The 2,949-nt window shown below is 55.1% G+C and overlaps 1 long non-coding RNA gene across 1 annotated transcript; it reads left to right on the forward strand.

Annotated features, from left to right (window-relative positions):
• Positions 1-1,932: 1,932 nt before the first annotated feature.
• Positions 1,933-2,624, forward strand: LOC136492923 (uncharacterized). Its single transcript, XR_010768237.1, has 3 exons — positions 1,933-1,978; positions 2,048-2,246; positions 2,321-2,624. It is a non-coding gene; the product is annotated as an uncharacterized lncRNA (long non-coding RNA).
• The last annotated feature ends 325 nt before the right edge of the window (positions 2,625-2,949 follow it).

Consider the following 2,949-nt stretch of genomic DNA (forward strand, 5'->3'; position numbering starts at 1 on the left):
GCAACGAGCAGACCATCGAGGACCTCGTCGCCATGGGAGTGCTCCACAACAAGGCACTTGCGGGATGGCGTGCACCGGAAGGAGAAAGCTTCCCCGATCCACAACCAAGTGAGATTGTGGTCTTTGAAGATTTCTTCAAACGGGGTTTTGGGATTCCAGTGCACCCTTTCCTTCAGGGTCTCTGCTTGTACTACGAGATTGGGATTTGCAATCTGCATCCCAACTCGATTCTTCTTGTTTCCACCTTTATCCATCTCTGCGAGGCTTATGGTGGCTTCCAGCCCCATTTCGACCTCTTTCGCCACCTATTCTGTCTTCGGAAGAAAGGGAGCGGTGGCTCGAAGATCGCCGGAGGCGTTTACCTGAACCTGCGTGACGGCATGAAGGCTCAATACCTGCACTGCCCCTGGAACACCTCATTGGACGAGTGGTACAAGAAGTGGTTCTACATCCGCGAAGAGCCGAACACCATCACTCTATGCGATGTGGGACTGATTCCAGAGAAGAAAAGCAGCTGGTCGGAGAGGCCCGAGAACTTGGAGCAGATCACCGAACTGCTCGGGATGATCCCGTGGGGAAGGCTTGATGGCCCGAGCGTTGTCGGCAACTTCATCAGCCGAAGAATTCAGCCCTGCCAGAAAAGGGTTCACCCCGGCTTCGAGTACCAAGGAGGCGCTGATCCGACGAGGACCAGGAAGGAGCCGCTCGACAAGATGGAAATCAAGGCCAGGATTGGAGAGCTGTTCAACCTGGCCGATCCCAATTATGTCGCACTAAACGCCATCGAACACGCCTTCAAACTGGCTCGCCCTCCCCCAAAGGTAAATGATGCCTCCATTTAACTGTATAGTCATGTCGCATCAAGAAAATAACTGTTTTTTCCTTCATTTTGTGTCTCAGTGTAATGGCCGTGACCGGGTAGGAGTATTTGTGTCGCCTCCCCCTGGTGTAGAATGGCCACAAGCTACTGGGCCAGCCGCCCAGACCAGCGCCAGGACCGACGACGTTCACTGGGCGGTACTCGAGACCATAGAGGACGCCTCGACCAGAGCCGCTGGCAAGCGTCCGGCTGCCAGCAAACGACGTCAAGCCATCTTCCCCCTGTCGGACGACGAAGCAGAGGATGCGGACATCTTCCGGCTCGTCCCCCGAAAAAGGAGAAGGCAGGTGGGACTGTCGGAGCAGGGTGGCTCCTCTGTGCCAGCAGTGGTCACAGCACCGACCACTGCAACACAGAGCACGAACGAAGAGAACATGCCGCATCAAGCTCTGACGCCCGTACCGGAGGTTGAACAAGTCCCGGTGGAAACTGCCGAGCAAGCGGAGCAGGGGCGGTCGAGGAGACGTTCCTTCCTCACATCCTTCCGCAAATCAAAACTGTAAGTATCTATACTTTTGATGTAGGCTTTGCATTTTGCATTGGATGCTATTATCTTCTGAATTTGTCTCTGAATGTATTAGATCGGCGTCCACCAAAAACCCCGACCAGCTAGCTGGGTGCGGAACGTCCTTACCAACAACGGCTGGACAAACTGCTCAGCAACCAACCGTGGAGGAGCCCATGGCAGGGACTCCGCCTGGGCCTCAGCAGGCGGACGACCAGATGCCAGTCCCCGAGCAGAATACAAGTGCTCCAAGCACGAAACCTGATGAGGCGGATACCACGGCGCCAAGGGAGCTGGATCTAGCCGAGGGGCAGCAGCCAGAAGTCGCCCGGAACATGGTTGCCGACGCGACGGCTCGTGGGAAAGCCCTGATGGTCGTGGAGTCTGCAAACTTCGGACCAGTGCCACCTCCCGAACAGGAGGCTGAAGAGGATGAAGTGGAAGAAGTCCTGGGCCGTCCCCAAGATAGGCGACAACATGTATATGTGTCGCGCTATCGGAACGATGAATGGGTCATGCACGAGGAAATCCCAGAGGTCGAAGAGACCTTAAGAGTCGAACGGGCGGCCAAGCGTCTGGTGACTGAAGTCCAGGTATATTTGGCTTTAGTCCTTGACCCTGTTGTGGAGTCGAGCTGTCTGACGTAGCTTGTCTGTGTGCAGGACTTGATGAAAACTGCAAGATACCGAAAAAGGTGCTTCGACCAGATAGAAGGAACCATGATGACCAATAAGGAGCTGACGGCTGAAGTGGAACGCCTACGGCGCCACCTTGAAGCCGCCGACCAGGAGAGGACAGACCAAGAAACACAGAACCAAAACCTGGTCGGCCAGCTCGAAAACAAAGAGCGGGAGAAAATAAGTAAGTGTTCACCGTATTATAGCAAGTGCAGGACTTGCGTTATTTTGTTCTTGACAGCAATAGCTGTAATGCAGGTTTAGAAGCTGAAGTGACCCGCCTCCAGGGGGAGAACAGCCGCGCGCTTGCAGAATGTGGTCGCCTGAAGGAGGACAACGAGAAACTAGCACGCCGCCAGTCGGAACTCCAAGACCACACTAACAAAATGAAGGACGACCTGAAAAGTAAGCACTCCAGACCACCTTTCTCGTTCAATTGCCCGCATCGCCTTGTCGTGTCATCACGTTTGATGTCTTGTACTGTTTTCAGTTTTGAAAGTCAATGCCAAGAGGCACCTTGAGGCCGTGATCAAGGAGCGCGACGACTGGAAAGCACAATGCCTTAAGGCCTCCGAGGAGCGGGACACGTGGAGCAGGCGGTGCCAAGAAATGGCAACTGGCATTGTGCCCGTCCTCGACCTTATCGACCCGGCACTCACAGAGGAAGAGCTAAGGACACCTCAGCTCGGACTGGTCGAGAGATGCAAGCAAGCATGGGGATGGTTCCAAGACTTCGTGAAGGAGGCGGGTGAGTACACGGGTGCCCATGTGCTAAGCATGGTGCGTGCTCACTACCCCCTGATCGATCTCAAACGCTTGGAGGCTGGGTACCCAAAGGAGATAGACCCGGACCAGGCCGAAGAGCTTCGGACGGCCCAGCTGGACTT

The sequence above is a fragment of the Miscanthus floridulus genome, chromosome 11 (genome assembly GCF_019320115.1).
Source record: "Miscanthus floridulus cultivar M001 chromosome 11, ASM1932011v1, whole genome shotgun sequence".
Lineage (NCBI taxonomy): Eukaryota > Viridiplantae > Streptophyta > Magnoliopsida > Poales > Poaceae > Miscanthus > Miscanthus floridulus.